This window comes from Canis aureus, chromosome 17, assembly GCF_053574225.1.
Source record: "Canis aureus isolate CA01 chromosome 17, VMU_Caureus_v.1.0, whole genome shotgun sequence".
Lineage (NCBI taxonomy): Eukaryota > Metazoa > Chordata > Mammalia > Carnivora > Canidae > Canis > Canis aureus.
In genome coordinates this window covers 28793727-28820005 of record NC_135627.1, presented here as the reverse complement: position 1 = coordinate 28820005, position 26279 = coordinate 28793727, and the positions used below count along the sequence as shown (strand labels likewise).

General features: G+C 35.4%; 1 protein-coding gene across 21 annotated transcripts in view; it reads right to left on the bottom strand.

Moving 5' to 3' along the window:
- The window catches only part of RBM26 (RNA binding motif protein 26), an 85838-nt gene that overhangs the window by 56198 nt on the left and 3361 nt on the right, over nt 1-26279 (bottom strand). The gene's annotated exons all lie outside the window — the stretch shown is intronic.

Below are 26279 nucleotides of genomic sequence, written 5' to 3'. Positions count from 1 at the left end.
ACTTTAGAATGTAGAGTCAAAAGACAAATGAAAAAAAGCTCAGAGTTCAACTCATTCAAGAAGGTGAATTCTCCTAATATGTAGTTTCTATCAATCAGTAAGATCAAACCATAAGAGAAAAAAGACTAAGAATATGAATAGATGCTAAAAAAAAAAAAAAGTAAGTCTAACTATGAGTAAAAATATACCCTCATCCGTAAGAATAATTCAAATAAGCTGGACTGAAATACCACTTTTTGGCTATAACGCTGGCAAAATGTAAAGATATGAAAATATGTTTTGAAGAGAAGACTATAGGGATACAAGCAGTTTTTAAACACTGTGGATGCTGTGAGAAGACTGGTAGCCCCTCCAGTATGGTAGCATAAAATCACAACTGCAACTGACGTAGCACTTCTACTCTGAAGTTACTTTACAGACATATTGACATATTCAAAGTGACACGTACACAAGTCACTCATTGTCACACTGATTGCAAAATAAAAAATGCGCACATGCCCATTTACAGAGGACTGGAAAAAAATTATCCTAACCTACACACAAGGGAATGAGATACAGCAAAAAGATGCAAAAAAGAACAAGGAAGTTTTCCTATCACAGATAAATTTTCCTTATCAATTTGTTATATTTAAAAAGCAAGGTAGAGAAAACTGAGTATTCATGTTATCATTTATGTGGGGGAAAGAGAAGAAAAAATACATATATTTGGATTGGCTTATGTTTGAATAATAAATATGTGGAAGATAAATTAACTATGAGAACTGAGGTTTTTGGATAGGAGGAGGTAGTGGGGACTAAGTAAAGGAGGAACAGAGCAAGGGAAGAAAGTTTTTGATGCTTGAGCCATACCTATCCTAACAAAAAGCCAAGTAACTATTTTTCAACTAAGCTAAAATTATTACCCATTTAATTAATGATCACTTTACAAGTTAGGTTAAATAAGAGCAAAATAGCAATAGCCAAGCACTAACATCTACTAAACATCCAGTTTGTGCCATGAACTGTACATACTATATTTAGCTCTATTCTGTAACAATTCTAGAAAAGTACAGCAGTAACCTATGTCACTGAATCAAAAAATACATCTTGAAAAAGACAATGAACAGCTCTGACTGCACAGTAGAAACATTTACAGAAAAACCTGACTCAAGTGAATCAACAAGCCTAATTCAACCATTTATGTTTTTGCTTTGTTGTTTTATAAAGGCTAATACAGTGTCAGAATTGACAATTACTCTATTAAGAAACTAGTATAGCATTTATTTTATGCTCTGAGACTTCCTAGTCTATATCACTGTGGTAATTAAGCATGGCTTCCAACTCTTCACTCCTCCCTTTAGAAAGTAGAGCCGGATTGCTCACCTTTGAGAGTAGGTTCAATTTAGGGACTTGCTTCTAAACACACAGAATGGCAGAAGTGATGGTATCTACCTTCTGAGACTAGGACATACAAAGTATTGTCGCATCATTCTTACTCTTTCTGGGATCACTTCTTCTAGAGAAAACAGCTACTATATTTATTCCAAGAATGCTCAAGCAGCCAATGGAGAGCAACATGTGGCAATGAAATGAGGGCTCCAGTCAACAATCAAAGAATTGAAGTATCTTGCCAAAAGCCACATGTGAGTGAGTTTAGAAGCAGATTCTACAGTCCCCATAGAACACTGAGAAGACTGCAGAACTGATCTACAGCTTAACTGCAAACTCATGATTCTGAGCCAGAAATACTCAGTTAACCTGCTTCCAGAATCCTGATACAGGAATGATAAATTGTAATGAGGTGATAAATGTCTGCTGTGTTACTAAGTTGCAGGCTAATTTGTTAGTAATCATAAATCAACTTTTCTCACAGATTTCCATTTATTCACAAAGACTTGAAATAGGCTACTACTTAAAAAGAAGCAAGAAAGAATTCATTTCAATGGTACATGAAAGATTCTTTAAGACTTTTTCAATATTCAATATAGAAATTTACTTCAATATTCAATATAGAAATGTACTTCAATATACTTAAACCAACACTTAAGGGTAGCCCTGGTGGCTCAGCGGTTTAGTGCCTGCCTCTGGCCCAGGGCGTGATCCTGGAGTCCCGGGATCGATTCCCACGTCGGGCTCCCGGCATGGAGTCCGCTTCTCCCTCCACCTGTGTCTCTGCCTCTCTCTCTCTCTCTCTCTGTGTGTGTCTCTCATGAATAAATAAATAAAATCTTTAAATACACACACACACACACACACACACACACACACACACTTTAAAAAATAAAGACAGGGACGCCTGGGTGGCTCAGTGGTTGAGCGTCTGCGTTCTGCTCAGGGCATGCTTCCAGGGGATCAGGGATCAAGTCCCGCATAAGGCTCCCTGGGAGGAGCCTGTTTCTCCCTCTGCTTATGTCTCTGCTTCTATCTGTCTTTCATGAATAAATAAATAAAATCTTAAAAAAAAGCAATTTAAAAATACAGACAAGACAGTTTATAATTTTTTCATGTTTTATCATAATGAGCATAGAAATACTTAGATCTGTGATGAAATAAGCCCAAAGAAATGGGACAAATATAATCTCATGATGTATCTATGGATACATAGTTAGCCAGCAATTCAGTAATACTGCACAAGAGACCATGAAACAATGTCTATTCATGTTAGATAACCTGAATAAGCACTAAACTAGACATCAAGCTAAACATAATTTATTGAAAATCACTGTGATACATAATACTACCACTGTGTTGTACTGTTTTATTGCAACTGCTGTTAATAATTCCAGTCCCCACACGGAGTCCAAATGCTGTAATTCAACATTGGTCTTATTGTTGTGGTGAATTTTCAACTTAATATTGGCCTTTCTAATGACTTAACTGTGACTTTACATTTCTCTTAACACCAAATCTATCCCACTACTCAGCCACTCCATTACTTTTCTAAATAGGACACTTTAAATCAATTAAAATTTTCTCAGTGAAAAATGTAGAAAAAGACCTTTGTGATTGCTGTAATTATTATAGTTTATAGACTACAGGTTTATTTTATCTTATTTATTTACGAGAGTGAGCAAGAGAGAGAGAAAGGGAGAGAGAGAGAGTATGAGCAGGGGGAGAGGGAGAAGGAGGTTCCCCATTGAGCAGGGAGCCCAACAAGGGACTCCACCCCAGGACAGTGGGATCATGACCTGAGCCAAAGGCAGATGCTTAACCAACTGAGCCACCCAGGAGCCCTAGACTACAGTTTTATAAAATAGCAATCATTCCTGAACAATCACTGCTCAACATCTTCCATAGGAAGCTACTGAACTGAATAAAAAACCAATAAAATCACAACCACAGCAAATCAACTACCATACACAAAAATTCTAAATGCTGAAATAGTCTGAAAAAGCAAATTACTTTTTGGTATATGTTAAATTGCAGATTATCTAGTAGAAGCAAGGTTTAGAATTTCACATTTAATGGCAAAAATGGGTAAATTTACATTTGAGAAGCAATTTTTCATAGATCCTATAAGAAGTCATTTCATATTTAATATTTTTGAAAAAATGTACTTGTAAATTACAACTGAGTAAAAGAATATCTGAACTACAGAGGTGCAATAATATGCTTCAATGTTATGAATCAAGGAGAAAGGACAAAATATTTGTTCTCTTTTCTATGTTTTAACCAAAAGTGCCAATGCTACTTCTTCTGAACACCCAGCAACAACCTGCTATGCAAGATTAATGCAGTAAAAATGTTTAAGTTACCTAATCAAAAGAAAACCATATTAAGATAGTAAGGATTATTTTTCTAAAGTCTCCATGACAAGCAAAACTGTTCCTGCAGTAGTTTACAGCACCCGTTGCCACTGCTGATGATAGGTTTGCAAGTCTGAATGAATAGATCTTGTCAGAGCTAGACTCTACCCTATGCAACGTTACTAGCATTCTAGAAACAGTGAAAGAAAAGTGGGACTGCAATCTTTCAGGTCAGACAGAGAGAGAAAAAAAGAACAGATTTTGAAAATGTTTAAGTATAAAGAACACTGAGTGACAGACTTCATCTCTATTTTAGCAAACAGGCTGAACTCCCACTGATTCTATATTCCTTAAGTACTTCTCAATCCAGCAAGTACAAAAATCTGCCAAAAGCATCAAACTAACCACAGAGTGCTCCAACTCCAATTACCTTTGTGTCTGTGTGTGTGTGTGTGTGTGTGTGTGTGTGTTGGGGGGCTTAAGAGGGTTGGGTGGGCAAAGCACAATGAAAACAAACTACAAAATAAGGCAGGCATGAAACAACTTGCCAATATCATTTGTGAAAGGTGGGGTGGAGAAGGAGCAACTAAGTATTTTAGTTTATAAGTCAAATGAGATAAAGTGTGAAATGGTTGGGGGAAAACTTAAATCATAAAGATGCAATAAAATAAAAAAAATTAAGTACTAGAGAGAAAATAGTAATTCCTATGCAGTAAGGAGAGCCACTGCTTTCACTTTTAGGTGTCACTATTTACAAATACATTAGGCAAACTCAGATTCCTGGAAAATGACCAGAGTAGTAAATGTGTATCATTATCAGACAGCTTACTAGGAATTATCAGCCTGGAAAGCTAAAATGTCAGAGAGAAAACTGGTAGGCTTTCAAATAATTGAAAAGCTATCACAAGAAATATTACATTTATTCAATACATCCTCCATGGGATATGATTAGTACCAGTAAGTGGAAGCAACAGATTTTGGCTTAAAATAAGACATGAACTCTTTTAATAAACAAAGGCCTCCCAAAGGCAGAATAAACTGCCTGAAAGAAAGTTTTCCATCATTAGAATGTTTTCAAGCATAGGCTGAACAGCCCCTGGCAGATTAAACACTGGATTGTAGAGTAAATCCTTCACAAACCTGAATGAATATAATACTTCGGTTTAATTCTGTTCATGGCACACTGTGCAGATACATGAAACACAAGATAATACGGTATTCTTTTCTATTAACTTATAAATATTAGTAATAAATTTAAGTTAGCTGGCACTACAGATAAAATATATACTATATAAGAGAGTTTTATCAAAAACATACCAAAATCCAAAAAGAGAACTTCTTTTTTTTTTTTCCAAAAAGAGAACTTCTTAAACACATGTATAACCTCTGGGCCTAACACAGTACCTAAGAGAGAACACTAAGACAGAGACAAGATACGCAAATCTCAACGGGTCAACAGCTAACTTTTACAGGAACCCTTTAGTTTTCATCTTCATGAAGTACTGAGAATAAAATAGTTGATTATTTTCCAAGTATCACAATCATCTTTCAAAAATATTTAATGAGCACCTATTATGTAAGGCCCTCTTCTAGATCCTGAGTATGCAACTTTGAAAAAAGTAAGTTCTCACAGAATTTGCACGGTGGCTATAGGAAGGAGACACAATACATACATAGATACACACAACATATTGTCATGTAGACAAGTGCTCTGAAGAAAAATAATGTAAAGTATGGAGATACAATATAGAGTAAAAGGAATGAAGGGAAGGAAGGAGGAAAAAACAGGAAAGAAGGAATAAATGAATATATATAAGATCATCAGAGAAGAACTCTGATAAAGTGACATTTAAACAGGGACCAGAATTGAAACAGGGATCAAAATGGAATACAAGCAAGCTTTGGGCTATCTGTAAAAAGGACAGCCCAGGCCGATGGAACCAGAGAAAAGGCCAAAAGTGGAGGTCTACTTGACACATAAGGCACAGGAGTCCAGTGGGATGGAGAAAAGAGAGCATTCATAAACAGTTGGGATTTCTAATCTGTCACTTCAAAAAAAATAAATAAATAATCTGTCACTTCATTAAATATTTAAAATTAAATGCTTCAATGAACTTTAACAAATTAAATGTCCAGATCACCATGAAGTCATTCAAATTTTGATTTTAAAGGTGTAAAAGTAAAATTTTAACAATCTCTGAATTTGTCTTAAGGATACAGTAATAATGAAAAGCACTAAAAGGGATAAACATCTAAGAAGGTCATTCTTTTCCAAAAGTACCTGAAGAGGGAAGTATATATGCTAAGTAAGTTGGAGAAGCTAAAGCAATGCAGAAAATCAAATGTTGTAATAAAAATAAAACCTCCCAAAAGAACCTCCCAAAAGACTTTTCCTAAATAATATTTTCAATAACATGAATCAAATCACCCCTGGATATAAAGACTATAATTAATCCTCCTAAGACACTCTTTATATTAGTTTTTACTTTTTAATTTACAGCTTGAAAACAGTAATGACACAGGAAAATAAAAAAAAGCTAGCTTTCCAGTACATTTTTTTCAAAAAGAAGTTTGTTTTGTTTTGCTCAAGTTTCTTGGAGACTTAGAAATTCAGTGGAAGATAACTGAAGGAATTTAACCCAAGCTTCCATTTTTGGTAATCTTGAGAAGGTGTAGCTGGAGGTGGCAGTGGAAATTAAAAATTAAATTTAAATATGTTAACTCAGTAACTTTAGAACACGGATATACACCCACATCTGTTCCTACCAAATTTTCGCTTTATATTCAAAAAAAATATCTAGTTTGCATCCAAGTCATAGTTCTTTATTCTGTACTTAGGATTACTCTTTTAAAAACCCAAATCCCATTGCAACAAATATAATATATACACTGAAAAATTCAATTGCCGTAGTTTACTATAGAACTTCATTCAATTCAAATTAGCAGGCAAAAAATAGATTATTTGTATGTAGTAATTAGCTACAGCAAAAATTATTCATGAAGCGTTATCACACCCACTTCATCCTACTAAATAAAATCACAATCACAAAATAAGCATATCTAAACGTGATCTATCCATGAGCATTATACAATCACTTATCACTGCAACCACAATCCATGTGATTACAACACTGAAAACTATTCTGTCAGTTCTTTCATTACCTGTATTACCCCCAAGAAATAGCAGCAATGCCTTCACTCCTTGAGAACAACAGTCTTCAAACATTTTGGTCTCAGGATTGATTTACAAGTTAAGGACTATAGAGAACTCCAAAGAGCTTTTATTTAAAAGGGCTATATCAAAAAAAAAAAAAAAAAAAAAAAAAAAAAAAAAAGGGCTATATCTAGCAATATTTACTACACTTGGAGTTAAAACTGAAAAAAAATTAAATTTAGTTTAAAATAACAAATCAAATAAATAACAAATCCACAGTTTAACAAAAGAAGGAATTTAATGGAAAGTCTGGGACTCCTGGGTGGCTCAGCGACTGTGTGTCTGCCTTCCCTTAGGCCATGATCCCAGAGTTCCTGGATCGAATCCCACATCCGGCTCTCTGCATGGAGCCTGCTTCTCCTTCTACCTATGTCTCCGCTTTCTCTCTGTGTCTCTCATGAATGAATGAATGAATGAATGAATGAATGAATGAATGAATAAATAAATAAATAAATAAAAATATTTTTTAAAAAATAAATGAAAGTCTAATGTAAGGATAACCAGGCATAGCTGGATCCAGGAGTTAAATGATACCACCAGGACCCTCTTTCTATTCTGTTTTCCCTTGAATTCATTTCATTGTAAGGTAGGCCCTCCTCGGGATCCCTGGGTGGCGCAGCGGTTTGGCGCCTGCCTTTGGCCCAGGGCGTGATCCTGGAGACCCGGGATCGAATCCCACGTCGGGCTCCCAGTGCATGGAGCCTGCTTCTCGCTCTGCCTCTCTCTCTCTCTCTCTCTCTCTGTGACTATCATGAATAAATAAATAAAATCTTTAAAAAAAAAAAAAAAAAAAAAAAAAAAAAAAAAAAAAAAAGGTAGGCCCTCCTCCTGTGGCAACAAAAAGCGGTCCTAAATAGTTCCAGGCTTACATCATTCTGATTAAGTAGTGAATCCAGGGAAAGGGAACTGCCTTCCTCTCCTCTGGCATGATACTGGTCCTTGAAAATGACTCCTATTCCTCACTTTGGTTATATCCCTACTCAAGGCAGGGATGGGCAGAGTTCCATTACTAACAGCCTCCTGTAAAACTAAATACTCTTTTTTTTTTAACATAAAAAAATAATTATATTTCCACAATAAAATTTGGTGAGAAAACTAGCAATGTTTCACAATTTTGCAAATACCATTAAATGTCTGGCTTAAAAGAAGACAGAACAATTCTAACATCTACTTTTGTATTCAATCTGTTAAATTCAATGCTATTATGGTTGAAATATATAAAGAAATCTGACCTCATAAAGATATTTAGTTGGAAAAGTAAGGATTTCACAAATATTATGAAAGGTTTCAGGAAAGTCCAGGAGTCCCCCCAACAAACTTGAGGATCACTTTTAAAATTCACTTTAAAAGTATGTTAAATATATGATTCAAAGACAAGATCAATCTTCATCTTCTCAAAGACCCATTAATTTAGATTGTAAAACTCTATAATGTTTAGTGCAAAGAGCAGTCGCCCAAACTGCAAGCTGAGCACAGACCGGTGTGGTCATAGAATCATGGTCACAGAACTTACAAGAAAAGTGGGACTGAAGAAGAAATAATGATATGGCAGCCCACAACAAAACTGCATATTTAGTATACATTTTACACTCCAATTCATAGAAGACTTGAGTTCCCTGGGAAAGGAGAAGACCTCCAAAGGCCACCCCTTGAATTATTCATATTCACATTCTACCTACTTACAAACCTTTCAGTCACTAGGAAAGAGAGGAAGCCAGGAAATACTTCCCTTCATGACCAAGAAGAGACAGAAGTATCCAAAAGAAATAGCACTAAGACTAGAAGTCTGGAAAAAAAACTAACCAACCGAACTTTAAAATAATTCAATATGTAATCTGAAAATGAAAAAAAAAATCGCCCTGTTTTTCAAGAGCCACAGAATCCCCCTCTCTGAACACTCATGAACAAACTTTAACCTTTTGGGAGAGATAAATAAGAACGAAATTCAATAAAAACATTTAAAAATTTTTCTTAAACTGCCAGACCGAAGATCTATAGGTATTGTTACTATTGGTATGCTATGCTAGTTTGTTTCCCCTACAGGAATTCTAGGTAACTATGTTTACCTTTTCCCCAGACCCAATTACAAGGTGTTAAGATGTATCAACCAAGCATCACATTATGTAAGCACACTAATCAAGAGCATTATCAACAAAAACTCACAAAACACAGCTCTCAGTTTAGGTCAAAACCGATTCTGACATACATAAAGGTATACTAACAAGTTCAAAGACCTGTCACAGATTAAAAAAAAAAAAAAAAAGTCAATAAACGTCTCTAGCATATTGACAAGTCCTTCCTTGTTGCCTTTTCCTCCTTATATATATTCAGTACGCAAGTTCCATGAATACTGCCATTTCTTAACCTCCTGCCAAAGCCCAAATTCAGGCATTTCACAACTCCTAAAACTACAAGAAAAAGCTAATCTTTGTCTCCAAAATATAATCTAATTAAACCTCTACACGCCCCAGTATCATTCTTAAGAAAAGCATCTGATCAAGTTAATTTACCTTCCCCAGTTTACCACAACATAGTCCCCAAAATGTCCCAATGTTTCAGCCTGCCAATAAAATCTATTCTTAGTCTGAACCAACAAAGGTTGCTGGATTCAAAAGCCTCTTCATAACCAAAATGAAGAGTCATAATTCCTCATAGAACTGTTGTCCAATTTTGGCTATTTAGTGTTATCAGATACTTCAAACTTTAACAGTATCCAGTTTGAGAGAGTTAGTGCACGAAAAACTTCAGAGATTGGTCACTGCAAGCATATGAACAGTTTTCAAAAGGGTGTCTATCTCATTCACTGTCTATTATAAAGAATTAAACTTCTTTATACTGGAGATATCATTAAAGAAAATAATATAAACATATAACTACAGTCACATTGGCAGTTTCTTATAAAATGTCCCCAAAAGATCCTAAATTAAATATCTTGAACTACTTATTCCATTTAAAACTATATTACAGACATCAGCATCATGGCAGCATGAGTCAGTCATTCCCTTCTTCTCTCCTCTCTGATTTATAACCAATTAGATATTCATAACTGAAGGGGGAGAAAAGCGCCTCTGCACAGGATACCAGGACACCTAAGAGACCTATCCATTTGTGCATCTGTGAGTGGACTGGACCACAGAGGCTGTAGCAAAAGCAGAGAAGATGGTGGCTGGTCCAGCAGCAAGCCAGCACAACCCTTCCAGCAGAGGAAGTGCAGGGTAAAGGCAGGAGAACATATGTCTGCCTGACCATGCGTGCTGACACTACAAAAACCAGTTGCTCTCTCTGAAAAGAGACCGCAGTGACTGGGAATAAGCAAAGGGAACTAAAGAAGACAGTCTCTTGCTATTTTCCCTTGGGGGGCAAGAGGACCACCCACGAACCTCTTGTACTCCTCCCCCAACTTGAGGATCCCCCAGCAAGCCACTGGCAGACCTAGAGACTAAAGTGCCAAATATACACCTCTCCCCAAGCTCTCCAGCCACCCTTTGGTCCTTTTTTTTTTTTCTTTCTTTCTTTCCAATGTACTTGCTCACAACCTTAATGCAGTCAGCTCTGATACAGGAAAGGAAAAGGCTTGCACTACAGTGCCACCTACTGGAAACCAAAATGAAGACTCCTAATTACAAACCCGCTGACTTGTTAAGATTATCAAAGTAAACAGAACCTTGCCTAAATAAGAAAAGGGTTTACTACTTCAAATGTAGAAGCCAAGGCACTTTCCATCAAACACCATGAAAAATCACAGTAATACGGTGTCACACACAAAAAAAATGACAATTTTCCAGCAACTAAACCCAAAGCCATGAAGTATTGTGATCTGATAAAGAATACAAAACAGCTATTATGAAGAAATTCAATACGCTACTAGAAAACTCAGTAAAACAATACAATGATTTGAGGAATAAAATTAACAAACAAAAGGAGAATTTAATCCAATAGATTAAAATTGTAAAAAAAACATTCTTGGCTGAAGAACTCAATATATGAAGAATGAATCAGAATGCACTGGAAACAGAGCTGATCCTATAGAAGAGAGAATTAGCACACTTAACAACAGAAATAATTCAGGTGGAAGAGAAGAAAGAACTAAGATTTTTAAAAAGTAAAAAAAAAAAAACAAAAAAAACCTGGAGTACATCATATGTACATTACATACATTCATACATTATATGAAAACTGTCAAAAGTCAACAATAAGGAATTTTAAAAGCAGCCCAGGGAAAAAAAAGACAGTAACCTATAAAGGTATTCCGATAAGGCTACAAGCAGACTTCACAGCAGAAACTCTACAGTCCAAAAGAGAATGAATGGAATGACATATTCAAAACACTGAAAGATAAAAACGACCAGCCAAGAATACTCCACTAGCAAAGTTACTGAGATATGAAGGAGAAATAGAAGTTCTCCCAGACAGAAGTTGAGGGAGTTCACTATAACTACGCATGTATCAGATACACCTGGGTGGCACAGTCGGTTAAGTGTCCAACTCTTGGTTTCCCCTCAGGTGGTGATCTCAAGGTTGTGAAATGGAGCCTCAAGTCAGGCTCTGTGCTCAACATTAAGTCTGCTTAAAACTCTCTCTCCCTTTCCTTCTGCTCCTCCCTCCCACACTTGCTTGCTCCTTTTCCTTCTCTCTAAAATAAATAATCTTTTAAAAAAAAATGTTAAAAAGAGCTCTTCAAGCTGAAATGACAAAGTACATAAAACTTTAATTAAGTTAATAAATACTGAGAATACTCAGAATACCATAACTCTTCTTTAGAATAGTATGTTAAACTCTGAACTATGGCACAAAGGTTAAAAAAAGAAAGCATATTAAAGGGGCACCTGGCTGGCTAAAGTGGTAGAGTAGGAGACTAAATCTCAGGGTTGTGAGTTCGATCCTCACCTTGGGTGTGGAACCTACTTAATGTAAAAAATATAAATTTTTAAAAAGCACATATTGGGATGCCTCGGTGGCTCAGCAGTTGAGCGTCTGCCTTTGGCTCAGGGCATGATCCCAGACTACCAGGATTGAGTCCCCCATTAGGCTCCCTGTAGAGAGCCTGCTTCTCCCTCTGTGCTTCTGCCTCTCTGTCTCTCATGAATAAATAGGTAGAATCTTAAAAATAAAAAAAGGACATATTAAAAGAACATATTAAAAATAACTATAGCTATAGTTATTTTAGTTATTAAGCTATATAACTTATGAATCAAAAATATAAAAGAAAATTAAAATTATGGAATCTTTATAGGCAAATGAATATATGTTTTCATCAGCAGAAAAAGGACTGCTTTGTCTAGATTTTTTTGTGTTACCTCATGGTAACCACAAAGCAAAAATCTACAGCAGAGACATGAAACTAAAAAAAGTAGAAGACTGAGCAAATCACCATGGAAAACCAACTTACAGACAGAAACCAAACAAAAAACAATCAAAGAACAAAATAACCAGAAAGAAAAAGATGAAGTGGCAGTAGTAAATCCTTACATATCAATAATCATCCTAAACTAAATGATTAGTTCACCAATCAAAATATAGAGTGGCTGGATGGATTAAAAAACAAGACCCAAGTATATGCTACTTATATGAGACTAATTTCCATTCTAATGATACACAGAGGCTCAAAAGTGAAAGGACAGAAGATATTCCAAGCAAACAAAAACAGAAAGAAGGTGGACAGAGCCATAATTATATTAGACAAAATAGACTTCAGGCCAAAAAGGGTAACAAGAGTCAAAGAAGGTCATTATACAATGATAAAAGTCAACACATCAAGAAAATATAACAATAGTAAATACATACATTTCCAAATCGTGAACACTAAAATATATTAAGCAACTGAAACAGATCTTAAAGGAAACACAGACAATAATACATTAAGTAAATGTATGGGACTTCAATACCCCACTCTCTTTGGTGGATAGATTATCAAGGCAGAAAATCAACAAGGCAACACTGGAACTGAACCACATTTCAGAACAAATGGGCTTAACAGATATGTAGAACATTCTAGCCAAGAGCAGTAAAATAAATATTCTTCTTAAGGGCACATGGAACATTCTCCAACATAGAGCATGTAATAGGCCACAAAACAAATCTTGGCAAATTTAAGAAGACTGAAATCATACCAACTATATTCTCTGACCACAATGATAGGAAACTAGAAATCAACAAAAGGAAAGTAAGAAGATCTACAAATATGTGGAAACTATGGAAGCAATGCACTTCCAAACTACTGGGCCAAAGAAGAAACCAAATGGAGAATAAAAAATTATCTTGAAACAAATAAAATAAAAACAACATAGCAAATATTGTGGGATGCAGCAAAAGCAGTCCTGAAAGGAAACTTATAGCAGTAAATGCATATACTAAAAAAATAGAAGTATCTCATATAAACAACCTGACTTTACACCTCAAAGAACTAGGAAAAAAATAAATTAAGCCCAAAGTTATCACAAAGAAGAAAATAATAATGATCAGAGTGGAAAGTCATGAGAGACCAGAAAAACATCAGAAAGGATTAATAAAACTAAGAGCTGGTTCTTTGAAAAGATAAAACTCATAAACCTTTAGCTAGACTAAGAGGAAAATAAGTGAATGCTGAAAAAAACATTAGAAATAAAAAAGGCATTATGATAAATACTACAGAAATACATAAAAGCTTAAGGTACTGTGAATAATTATACGCCAACAAATTATATAATGTAGAAGAAATGTATACATTCCTAGAAACATACAGCCCACCAAGACCAAATCAGGAAGAAACAGAAAATCTGGACTGAATCAGCAATAAAAAATTCCCAACATGAGAAATGACGAGGACTAGACAGCTTCACTGGATAATTCTATACAGCATTTAAAGAATTAACACCAATCAATTCTCATATGCTTCCAAAATGAGAGAACACTTCCTAACTCATTTTATGAGACTAACATTACCCTGATACCAAAACCAGATAGGAATACCACAAAAAGGGATCCCTGGGTGGCGCAGCGGTTTAGCGCCTGCCTTTGGCCCAGGGCGCGATCCTGGAGACCCGGGATCGAATCCCACGTCGGGCTCCCAGTGCATGGAGCCTGCTTCTCCCTCTGCCTATGTCTCTGTCTCTGCCTCTCTCTCTCTCTCACTGTGTGCCTATCATAAATAAATAAAAAAATAAAATAAAATAAAATAAAATAAAATAAAATAAAATAAAATAAAATAAAGGAATACCACAAAAAAAAAAACTACAGACCAATATTTCTAATGAATATATGTGCAAAAATTCTCAAGAAAATATTAGCAAACCAAATTCAGTAAGACGTTGAAGGGATTATACATCACAACCAACTGGGATTTATCCCTGGGAAGGAAGAATGGTTCAACATACCTAAATCAACAAATATAAGATATCCCATCGATAAAATGAAAATTGAAAATCACATGATCATCTGAATAGACATAGAAAGAATATTTGACAATATACAATATCCCTTCATATAAAAAAAAAACCTTAACAGACTGAGTAGAAAAGAGCCAAACCTCAACACAATAAAGGCTATCATACAAACTCACAGCTCACATTACATTCAATGGAGAAAAACTGAAAGCTTTTCTTCTCACATCAGGAATAAAACAATATTGCCCACTCTCACCTCTCTTACTCACAATATAGTACTGGAAGTCCTTGCTAGAGCAATTAGGCTAAACAAAAGAATAAAAGGCATCCAAATTGTAACATTAAAAAGTAACACTGCGGCTATTTTCCAATGACATGATTTTTATCTTAAAAAAAAAAAAAAAAAACCACCCACAGACTCAATCAAAAAACTTTTGGAACTAATCAATGATTTCAGTAAAGTTGCAGAATACAAAATCAACATACACAAGTGAGTTGCATTCCTTTATACTAATGATGAAATATCTGAAAAATAAAGAAAACTATCCCTTTCACAACAGCACCAAAAATAATAAAATACTTAGGAATAAATTTAAGCAAGGAAATAAAAAACCTGTACAACAAAAACTACACGACTGTGAAAGAAATTAAAGAAACAAACAGATGGAAAGACATCTCATGTTCATGGAGCAGAGGAATTAATATTGTGAAAATGTCCATCATTGCTCAAAGCAGTCTATAGATTCACTGCAATTCTTTCCAAAATTCCAATAGTATTTTTCACATAAATAGAACAAACAACTCCTAAAATTTGTATGGAACCACAAAAGACCCTGAATAGTCAAAGCAGTTTTACAAAAGAAGAACAAAGCTGGAGGCACCATAGTCTCTGATTTCAAACTAAATTACAAGGGAGAGTAATTAAAAGTGTGGTATTGGCATAAAAACAGACACTTATACCAAGAGAACAGAACAGAGCCCAAAAATAAACCCATGTAAATATGGCCAATTTATAATAAAGAAGACAAGAATTTACAACAGGGAGAGGGTAGTCTACATAGTCTCTTCAATAAATGGTGTTGGGCAAATTGGTCATATGCAAAAAAATAAAAAACCAAAATCTTACAACATATACAAAAACTAACTCAAAATAGATCAAAGACTTAAACTTAAGACCTGAAGCAAAAGTCCTAAAGAAAAGAGGAGGTAAACTCCTTGACATAGGTATTAGCAATGAGTTTTTGAAGTTTACACCAAAAGCAAAAGCAATAAAAGCAAAAAGAAACAAGTGGGACTACATCAAACTAAAAAGCTTCTGCAAACGAAACCGTGAACAAAATGAAAGATAACTTGCAGAAAAGGAGATTTTTGTAAACCATAAATTGGAAGGGTTCATACCCCAAAGATATAAGAACTCCATCAACTCAAAAACAAACAAAACCAGACATTCCAATTAAAAAAATAAGAACTAAATTATCCATTTCCCCAGAGGACATCAAAATGGTCAAAAGACACATGAAAAAGATGCTAAATATCACGAAACATCAGGGAAATGCAAATCAAAACAACAAGGGGATACTGCCTCACACCTGTTAGAATACCTACCATCAAGAAGGCAAAAAACAACAGATGCTGGTTAGGATGTTGTGAAAAGAGAACTCTTATTATACATTGTTGCTTGGAAATATAAAGTGGCCCAGCCACTATAAAAAATAACTTGGAGGGTCCTCAAAAGTTTTTAAAAGATCTATCATTCAATCCAACAATTCAACTTCTGCGTATATACCCAAAGAACATTAAAACAAGATTTTGATGAGATATATGAATTTCTTTCTTTTTTAATTTTTTTTTTTTTTTAATTTATGATAGTCACAGAGAGAGAGAGAGAGAGAGGCAGAGACATAGGCAGAGGGAGAAGCAGGCTCCATGCACTGGGAGCCCGACGTGGGATTCGATCCCGGGTCTCCAGGATCGCGCCCTGGGCCAAAGGCAGGCGCTAAACCACTGCGCCACCCAGGGATCCCGATATATGAATTTCCATTTTTATCACAGCATTATCCACAATAGTCAAGATCTGAAAACAACCCAAACGCCCTTCAACATATAAATGGGTAAAGAAGATGTGATACATAAAGACAATGGAAAATTATTCAGCACAAGAAAGGAAGATACCTTTCCTTTTGTGAAGAAAATGATGGACTATTAGCACATTCTGCTATGCAAGGTAAAAGAGAAAGATAAATACTGTATATGTGAAATCTAAAAAAGTTAAACTTAAAAACAGAGTTAATAGGTGGCTACCAGGGACTGGACACCGGTGGGATGGGGGGAGGAGATGGGAATGATGGTATTTTAAGGGTATAGATGGTAATGAGTAGTAAATAGGCCATGGAGACCTAATTCACAGTATTACAGACACTGACAATAATATTGTACTATAATTATGTGATAAATATCACTACACTGGCAATTTTATCAAGATATATAAATGTATCAAAGTGACATACTTTACACCTTAAGATTACAAAATGTTGGGGCAGCCCGGGTGGCTCAGTGGTTTAGTGCTGCCTTCAGCCCAGAGCCTGATCCTGGAGACCCAGGATCAAGTCCCACGTCAGGCTCCCAGCATGGAGCCTGTTTCTCCCTCTGCCCCCCCCCCTCCCTCTCTCTCTCTCTCTTTCTCTCCCTCCCTCCCTGTGTGTCTCTCATGAATAAATAAATAAAATCTTAAAAAAAAATGTTCTTCAGGAGATTTATTCAATTTAAAAAACTGTATTACTGGGACGCCTGGGTGGCTCAGCAGTTGAGTGTCTGCCTTCGGCCCAGGCCATGATCCTGGAGTCCCAGGACCAAGATCCACATCAGGCTCTCTGCATGGAGCATGCCTCTCTCTGTGTGTGTCTCTCTCATGAATAAATAAATAAAATCTTAAAAAAAAAAAAAAAACAAAACACACACCTGTATTACAAAGAGCAATAAATGATCTGCTGAAGGGCATATTTTTATGCTTTTAGGTAGACTTTGTAATCATTTAAGTATTTTTCACTTATAGTAGCTTTTTAAGATTTGTATAAATCTTAAATTTGTATTTTTTATAACAACTTTTAAATTGCCAGTAAGCAATGAAAAATAATTGGAGAATGTGGGCATAAAACCAGGGAGTGTAGGACCAGCAGGAAGCAGAAAGTCATAAAGTCAAAAACCAGAATTTATACTGACATACTTTCTCTCCTATCACTCTTTAAATGGCTGAGACAAATAAACTAGAGAAATTACTTGCCACAACACAGTATGACTTCAAAAAACAAGTGTATCTGAACTACTGGATTTAAATACACCATCACCAAAAGCACACTTTAATGTTAAGAAGGCCTCCAACAGCAGCATTAGGTGACATCTGGAAAAAAATTCCTCTGTAATGAGGACCAGGACCGGGTGGGAAGAGGAGAAAGAAACAGAATAAAGAGAAGGGAGGGGCAGAGAGGAAGAAAGAGATGGAGAGAGAATGAGAGGGAGGGAAAGGAAAGAAAGAAGGAAGAGTAAGAAAAAAGGAAACTACATATGGCAAGATGTTCACTGCAGTTATTTATAAAGTTAAAAAAAAAAAAAACCTAGGAAATGAACTAAATCACAAGTAAAAATACAGTTAAGTAAACTATGGTACAGTTATTCAAAATTGGAATCAGCCATTTTAAAAGCATAAAGACTACATATTATACATATTAGTATTAATATTAAAAATGCTAGGGTAAGAAATGTGAAGAGGACTTTGACTTTTCATTTCAAAGCCTTCTGGCAGGTTTTCTTTCTTGTAACTATATGCAGGAATTTAATAGTTTAAGAAAATAAGCTATTTTTTAAAGCAATTACCTTGTCTTAAAGCACTATTAAAACAAATTATACAGTACACTCACATAATGAGTATGTGAGCCATACTATGGTGCCATTAGGAAGACAAGAAGCTAAAGAATATAATCATATGGGAAGATACGCATACTGTCTATTACAATATCTGTATAGTAACATATGAACAACATGATCTGGTCTATGTTAAAAAATTAGTTGACCCTGGAACAATGCAAGGATTAAGGGGGACAACCCCCACACAAAAATCTGTAACTTCTGACTCCCCCAAATCTTAAACACTACTAGCCTACTACTGACCAGAAACCTTACCAAAAATATAAAGTCAATTAATACACCTTTTGTACATTATATATAATTACATACTGTATTTTTACAATAAAGTAAGCTAGGTAAAAGAAAACCTTGAGAGTTATTAGGAAAATACATTCACAGTACTACAAAACATTCATGTATAAGTGGACCCGTGCAATTTAAACATGTTATTCAAGGGTCAATTGTATGTACCTACATAAACATAATACATGTATGTTTATTTTTATAAATATACAATTATGTATTTACAAACGAGGATCAAGAAGGAAGACTCACTTTCACTTTCTATTTCTATACTCTTCGAATTTTTATTAAAACAAGTATATATTATTTTCAATTGAAAAGAAAAAGAAAAATTCTGTTAAAAAATAGCACAAGCATTATTATAACCATATAGCATGCATTTGACAATGGAATACTATTCAGCAGTAAAAAAAAAAGGAACAAGATACAGATATATGCAACAATATGGATAAAGCTCAAGAACATTCTGAAAAATAAAAAGAAGTCCTGCTCTAAGGAGTACCAATTCTAAAACTCCACTTATACGAAGTTCCAGTAACAAGCAAAACTAATATACAGTGAGGAAAAAAAATCAGAACAGTACTTATTTCTATGGGTAAGTGGTAGCATGGGAAGGGGAAAGAGGAAACATTCTAGAATGGTAGTAATGTTCTTTATTTTGATAGGGAACGGAGTTACATAGATATGCACATCTGTCAAAACTCATCAAAGGATACACTTTAAGATGTGTGTACACTACTGTATACAGATTATGTCAAGCTTTTTAAAAAAACTATAAATACTGAACTCTAATGATATGCAATGGTAAGTATTTAGGGTTAAGTTCATTAACATCTGCAATTTACTTTAAAATACATCGAAGAAAGAGTGGCAAGTACACTAAAATGTTAACAGTAGAATCTAAGTGATGGGTACACATGGTGTGTCATGTGGTAAATATACACTGTAGTACTATTTGTCCAGTTCATCAATATAGATGGTTAAATTATGGTATATCCATTAAAACACTATGTAACCTTTAAAAAAGGCAACACTTTTACATATTTCATAGAATGACATCCAAGTATGATACCAACTATGCAAAAAAGAGAATTATAAATAATATATGTATCTGCTTGTATGTTGGCAAAATATCTCAGGAAGAATCACTGAGTAAGAGATCTCAAGTGAATTCCATTATTTCATACACACGCAATATTTAATATGATGCCAAGTTAAAAATAAACTTCTACCTGTTTGAGAAGTTACTATTTGTAGACTGAAAAAGGATGCTTCCACAGAAATGAGGTAGTGGAAGTAAGTGACTAAGTTTGGTAGGAAAGACTTATACTATCCACTCATTTCTCATTCTCTATTTCCTGGGACTAAGGAAGCAGGAGGAAAAAAAAAAAACAATATTCCTTGAAGCTGTTTAGCTCAAGCCTGAATTAGTCACTCCTGATGTGTAGACACCAAACAGTAGAGTAGCTTATTTTCTGCTTTGTTCATAATACTATCTCTGTCTTCATTTATGCATATAATTTTATCTGAAAACTATTGCAAGCCAAAGATAAGAAAGTGCTAAAACGTATAAAAACTGCTAAGTCCATTTTAACTGCTCAGCACTCGGATGGAAAAGCCAAGTAAGGCTGTAGCAGTGAAAAGTGGTAAGGAGAGTCAACTCAACAAAAGTTAAAGGGATGAAGAGAGTGATGAAAACTATTTTAAACAATAATTAGCTATTAAAAAAAACTTCTACCAGCTGTAAAATTCATTAGACTAGAATTACCAACCACATAGCATTCTTCTCAGGGCAGCTCTGCGGAGGCCAGTAGGTTGCATATAATAGCATTCAAAAATACTTTGAGGGACGCCTGGATGGCTCAGTGGTTGAGCGCCTGCCTTCAGCCCAGGGTGTGACCCTGGAGTCCCAGGATCGAGTCCCACATCCGGCTCCCTGCATGGAGCCTGCTTCTCCTTCTGCCTGTGTTGCTGCCTCTCTGTGTCTCTCATGAATAAATAAATAAAATCTTTAAAAAAAAATACTTTGAATAAATGTTATTAATATTTATTTTTCAATGTCCTTTCGCCCTAAAAAATCACTTAAACTTTACATAATCTGAAGGTGCTTTACATAATCTGAAGGTGCTATCAAGTAAAAATAAAGAAAAACAGACCCAGGGATTAGTAATTTTTCAAATTGCTCACATATCTACTGCTCTGAAATAAAATTCTCATTAAAGTATGGTAGATTTTATAGTCTACACTCTTCTGCCTAGGTTGTTATACAAACTAGAAATTTCAACCAGTGCATTTAATATACCACACATGAGGCACTGTGCTGGGCACCATATACAACAGGGAGACAGTTAAATCTTAAGCTTTGGCATCTACTTTCAAGACGTGAGATTCTAATAATGAAATTAAAATAAATAAGAATCAATTACTAAACAAGTAATTGTTGAAAGCAAATGATGAAAGTCATAATCAATGCAAACTGTCCTAGGAGAAGAGTCATGTCATTCCTTCCAGATGAATGTATCACAAATCACTTTCCGGAAGACCTGGAATCTTCGCTGAGCTTTGATTTCAACGTACATATAGCTTATCATGTTACCCTCTAAAAGTTGGGAAGGGGGACAGTATCAACTCTATGGTCAACTAATATTTGATAAAGCAGGAAAGAATATCCACTGGAAAAAGAACAGTCTCTTCAATAAATGGTGCTGGGAAAATTGGACAGCCACATGCAGAAGAATTAAACTGGACCATTTTCTTACACCAGACACAAAGATAAACTCAAAATGGTTATAAGATCTAAATGTGAGACAAGAATCCACCAAAATCCTAGAGAACACAGGCAACCTTTCTGAACTTGACTACAGCAACTTCTTGCAAGATACATCTATGAAGGCAAGGGAACAAAAGCAAAAATGAACTACTGGAATTTAATCAAGATAAAAGGTTTCTGCATAGCCAAATGAAAGAGTCAACAAAACTAAAAGACAACCTACAGAATGGGAGAAGATATTTGCAAACGAATTATCAGATAAAGAACTAGTATCCAAGATCTAAAGAGCTTATCAAACTCAACACCCAAGAAACAAAATATCTAATCATGAAATGGGCAGAAGACATGAACAGAAATTTCTCCGAAGACGACATACACATGGCTAACAAGCACATGAAAAAATGCTCCACATCACTTGCCATCAGAAAAAATAAAAACCACAATGAGATACTACCTCACACCAGTGAGAATGGTGAAAATTAACAAGACAGGAAGCAACAAATGTTGGGAGAGGATGTAGAGACAGGGGAACCCTCTTGCACTGTTGGTGGGAATGCAAACTGGTACAGCCACTCTGGAAAACAGTGTGGAGGTTACTCAAGAAGTTAAAAATAGAGCTACCCTACAACCCAGCAATTACACTACTGGGTATTTACTCCAAATATAATGGTGTAGTAAAACGTTGGGACACCTGCACCCCAATGTTCATAGCAGCAATGTCCACAATAGCCAAACTGTGGAAGGAGCCACAATGTCATTCGAGAGATGAAAGGATAAAGAAAATATGTGGTGTGTGTGTGTGTGTGTGTGTGTATACAAACACACATACCCACAATGGAATATTACTCAGTCTTCAGAAGAGATGAATACCCACCATTTGCTTCAACATAGATGGAAATGGAGGGTATTATGCTGAGTGAAATAAGTCAATCAGAGAAGGACAATCATCATATGGTTTCACTCATACATGGAATATAAGAAATAGTGAAAGGGATAGGGGGAAGGAAGGGAACTAAGTGGGAAAAACTAAAGAGGGAGACAAACCACGAAAGATTCCTAACTCTGGGAAACTAACAAAGAGTTGTGGAAGGGAAGGTGGGGGGGGGAGGGGGGATTGGGGTAACTGGGTGACAGGAAATGAGGAGGGCACTTGATGGGATGAGCACTGGGTGTTATACTATATGCTGGCAAATTGAATTTAAATTTAAAAAATGAGGAAAAAAATGTGATACAGAAAAAAGTTCACCTCTGCTGAAGTTAAGACTCACAAAAAAATGAGAAGATACAAACTGGAAAGATAAGTAATCATACATTTTGAAAGCCAAGTCAAAATGCATCCAATTTATTCAGGAGTGCTAAGGATTTTGATCAAACAAAAGGATATAATCAAGGTTGGGCATCCAGGATGGACACAGAAGGGAGAAAAAACTCCCAACGGTTTAGATAAGGAGTGTAAGGCCCCCAACTGAGCAACGTTATTAAAAGAAAGAGATAGAACCCAATGATTAACTGAAGGGGGAAAAGAATAAAGGGAGGAAAAGCCAAAAAATAAAATTTCAAGCCTGGAAAATTTAAGGAAATGAAATGGAAATTAGTAAATTCAGAGAACATTTATTTTCAGAAATGTAGTTTGAAGTTCACATGGGAGAACCAGGTGAATATACAGCTAGCAACTGGAATAAGAGTTTAAGGCTTTAAAGAGTGGTTACGTCAAAACATACATATGTGAAAAATAATGTGGAGACTAGAGGTTCTCTGGGAAAAACTGAAATTCAATGCAAATTTATACATAGCATATGCAATATCCTAAGGAAGGAAGTCTTTAATCAAACGTTCAAAGATTCCACAATACATACACACACAGTTGTTGTTGTTGTTGTTGTTGTTTTTAAAGGACTACTGGCACAGATTATAATAAAAACCATCCATGGGAATGAATTTAAATGAGATGACAGGAGTAGAAATAGTTGAGGGGAAAAAAAAAGGCATTGAAACAAAACTTGAAAAAATATAATTAAAAGGCAAGAAAAATAACTAAAAAGGATAGGACTGATTTGAAAAGAGAAATGAGATGTTAAAAAAGGCAGTATTAACATTGTTTAATGTTATACATCAGGACAAAATACAAAATTTATGTAAAATCTCTATATTTAATAAACACAAAATCATTGGTAACACTGAGGTAAAAAATCTTGTTTGTGGGATCCCTGGGTGGCGCAGAGGTTCGGTGCCTGCCTTTGGCCCAGGGCGCGATCCTGGAGATCCGGGATCGAATCCCACGTCGGGCTCCCGGTGCGTGGAGCCTGCTTCTCCCTCTGCCTATGTCTCTGCCTCTCTGTGTGTGTGTGACTATCATAATAAATAAAAATTTAAAAAAAAATTTTTTTAAATCTTGTTTGCATATAAGGAGGAAGAAACTATATGACAAGGGATTAAGAAGTAAATGGGGACAAAGGAGGGAAAAATTAAAGACTACTATTTCTAGATTTACTACTGAAAGGAAAAGCTAACATGAAAGTGACTGATTTTATTTCTTGTTTTGTTTTTGCTCCTATTGCTGCTGAGTTTTTCTTCCTTAAGGACTAAGAAATTGACTTTCTATGCCAAAAGGGGTCTGTAAAAAGAGAAAGACTAACGGAGGGAAACAGGAATAAAGTTCAGTAGTGAAAAGATCACCTTTCAATTCTTCTGGTAAAATGGGAACAAAAATAATTTTATGTGGTGAGAAAGGTATAGTTAACAAGTGTGGGTGAAGGGAGAAAGACTAGAAAAACTCCGAAGGTTTTCTTCAACTGTAAAGTACTGATAACCATGATGGTTTAGAACTTTATTCCTTTATAACTGCAGCTAGTTACTATGAAAATTTCATAGCAAAAAAAGTACGTACAGTAATAGGACAGAATACACTATACTGTATGATAATAAATTAAGAACATGGCTCTAGAGGCAAAAAGCATGAGTTTAAATGACTGTTTAGTCATATGCCATAGGTAGCTGTGTGACTCTGGACAAGTACCTTAACTCTGCCACTCAGTGTCATCACTTGAAAAATGCTTACCTCTCAGAACTTGGAAGTAATACAAAACTCTCAGCAATGCATACAAATGCAGTAGTAGAAGCTGCAGTAGTGATAACAGTAACAAGTAATGTAACTTATTTATGTTAAATCAAGCAGGATATAAGGAAGAAGGGAAGAGGCAGGCTCTTAAAAATGTGTCTCAGGGGCCCCTGGGTGGCTCATTCTGTCAAGCATTCAACTCCTAATTTTGGCTCGGGTCATGATCCCAGGGTCATGAGACCGAGTCAGCAGGGCTCCTAGCTCAGCGGGGAGTCTGCTTAAGATTCTCTTTCTCTCCCTCCCTCCCCATAGTGTGCCCTCTCTTGGGGCACACTCTCTAAAATAATTAATTTAAAAATCTTTTAAAAAATGTGTCTCCAACCTAACTACAGAAGGAAATAAGTATAATTCCCCTTATTATACCAATAAGGAAAGGGGAGGTTCATTTGCCTAGATTACTCAGTTAATAAGTGGCAGAACTTGGATGTGAACACTAGTTTATATGGTTACAAAACTTGGCTTCTTTCCACCACACAACATTACTCCCACAGCACTACACAGAACACAAAACCATGCATTCTGTTTTTTAGTACTAAACTCACAAAATCTAGGCACATAATTAAGTCTGACTCTCCATTTTCTGAAAAATTAAGGATTTTCTAATTTGATTTTGAGGTTTCCCACCAGCTAAAAAAAGTCCACGATTTTACCGTTACCCTATTTAGTGATGTGTAAACTCATAAAGTTTCAAAATACAGCAGGAAACCTTTTCTGTGTAGAAAACAAAACCAGAAAAATTGAATATCAAAAAAAAAAGCTTAAATTCTTTTTCCAAGACATCCCATTAGCAAAATGAAATGAATGTTAAAGACCAACATCTAATTTCATTTTATTGTTAACAAGTATGACTAAGCAATTGTTTGAGAGAACAAAATGTCAACCTTAAGTATTTCAAGATGCCAATTTTAACACCTGCATTTTCAATAATTTAGGGGTAAAAAAAACCCCACAAAACTCAGAGCCCTGACACATCTACAGACTTTACAATCAAATAACATGCAGATTTACCGACCCTTATTTCACGCCAAAACACTGCCCAGGCTGGGTTTTTGTTTTTATATCCATGCGAAAACTCTCCTGCCCTAAAACACTTCACTGGCTTCCCACTATCCTTCAATTAACATCCAAAATCCTTAACATGACTCAACAAAGTCTTGAATGATGCGGATCCTCTCTCTGGAGCTATCCACTGCTATTCTTTCCTTTGCTTTTTTATTCAATTTCTTTCATTCCCAAAACACTTCTTTTCTTTCATTTTAGGGCTTTTATACATCTGTCCTTCAAAATCTAGAATGCTTTCCCAGCTCTCCATTTCCATCCTTCTGCCCTAGCAAACTGCTCTTCACTCCTGCAGGCTGAGATCAAATGTTATACCAGCAAAGCCTTTCCTGACCTTCCACACATGTATTTTGACCGCATTCTGGACTTCCTAACACTCAAAGGTCTTGTAATTACTTGTTTAACATCTGTCTTAAAAGATAAATGGTTAACAATATGAAGATAGTTATTTCAGCTCGTTTCCCAATATCTGCAATATCTAGCACACTGCTCAGTACTGTTAAGTACTCAATGTCTGCCGAATTAACATATTCAAAATACAGGGGAAGTCCCAAACCATGAGATACTTAACTAGCACAAGTAGCTAGAAAGTTCTATATAAGTTTTGAGTTACATCTTAACCTTGCTCTTTCAAATGTTCCTCCTTCAAAGAGACGCTATTTGGCACTTATATTTTTATTTGTTTATTTAGCAATTATATTTTTAAAGTAAAGCAAAAAAAAAAAACCTTAACAAACACATCTTAAAGTTTTACAAAACCAAGTTTAGAAATCACAAGTCTTAGATAATTTAAAACAGATTTATTTATTTATTTAGAAATCAGCTTTAA